Source organism: Siphateles boraxobius, unplaced genomic scaffold (genome assembly GCF_051911475.1).
Source record: "Siphateles boraxobius isolate OS27281-9 unplaced genomic scaffold, OSU_SipBor_1 6, whole genome shotgun sequence".
Lineage (NCBI taxonomy): Eukaryota > Metazoa > Chordata > Actinopteri > Cypriniformes > Leuciscidae > Siphateles > Siphateles boraxobius.
In genome coordinates, this window is record NW_027509186.1 from 1,049,444 (window position 1) to 1,050,912 (window position 1,469).

Genomic DNA, 1,469 nt, shown 5'->3' on the forward strand with positions numbered 1-1,469 from the left:
TTGAACCTGTTACCCAGATGCAACCTGATTCAAACCTTGCCAGTGCCAACATCATTGAAGGTACACATGAAGAATACTTACCTGAACCAGCATACTTACCTGAAACTCAGTCTTGTTCTGGACCAGCCTCAGTGCACAGTGATGTGATACCTGAAAGGGAAATGTTGGAAGAGAGAATATGTCTGTCTGAAACAGAGCAACAAAGTCCGAATGCTCCTGCAAATTACAGAATGGAGAATGAAACTAACACTAAAACAGAACAAAATCAAAAATCCATACTTCATATTCCAGTGGAAGGAGACAGACTGGGTCCAGTTGAATCTGCAACACCTGAAGAAGACACAGAGTCAGATGAATGTGAAGCTGAAAGTAGATTAAGGAAGTCCAAAAGAGTGAGACAAAGATCCAAAAGATTGACTTACCCTGAGTTGGGAAATCCCATGGTATCTATTATTCAATCTCTTCTGCAAGGGTTGAACACAGCTTTCATTGAAACGTTAACAGAGCAACCCAGATCGGTTAAACACCCTAAGAAATAGGCCTTAACACTGATTAGAAGGCATCATCATAACGCAAAGGGACTTGCGTGGATTTAAAGAAGGGAGGGTGTAACCCATGTTAAATTTGGTACTAAAAAAAATAATAAATGGATAATATAATTGCATATTCTAATAGCTAAACTTTTAATAAAAAAGTTGAAACGATCTATTCATATCCATTGTGAATTAAATAAAAATAAATAAAAATAATATGCATTATGGTCTAGCACCGAACATGTGATATATTACGTGTACACGAGTTGCGTATGACGTCAGCGGATGACACACGGAAATGCGAGAGACGCGCTGAACACGAGATGAGAGACGCGGTGAACACGAGATGAGAGTGATGCAGAAAGGATTAATAAGGTTTATATTGTTAAAATTCATTTAATAAGGTTATAAGCAACTTTATAATACTTTGTGGTTGATGATGATAAATCATTTTAGAATGGTGATTGCTGATTTAAGTGCGGATTCTAGCCGATTGTGAAGCTCCTTTGAATCTGAAGCGGGTGTTTAAAAAAAAAACTGTGAAACTCGGGATTTGGTGAGTTTATTTGTTGTATTTTCTATAATGGATGTATTTTATGTTATTATGCATATTATGCACGCTGTGAAGTCTATTTGCATATTTTCTGAATGTTAATATGATTTTTGAAATGTTGAGTAATATATTTTTGCTTAGCTATGAATGAATATTAATTTGCACATTGTCAATATGCCTGTGAGATATCACATGTTCGTCATGAAAGTGAAAATGTATGTTTAAACACTGTTTAAAGAGCAGAAAAGTTATAAAGAAATAATATCGAATGTTAATGACACTGTTTTGGTAAAACAGGTCAGGTTTACTGCTTCATTGGAAAATTCTCTCATGGATTTGAGATGGCGAGCCACCAAAATTGAATGCTGATTTCTGAGCCTGGG

The 1,469-nt window shown here is 35.9% G+C and overlaps 1 long non-coding RNA gene across 1 annotated transcript; it reads left to right on the forward strand.

The window, feature by feature from the left end:
• Positions 1–850: 850 nt before the first annotated feature.
• LOC143715754 (uncharacterized) lies at positions 851–1,469 on the forward strand. Its single transcript, XR_013195883.1, has 3 exons — positions 851–908; positions 990–1,089; positions 1,384–1,469. It is a non-coding gene; the product is annotated as an uncharacterized LOC143715754 (long non-coding RNA).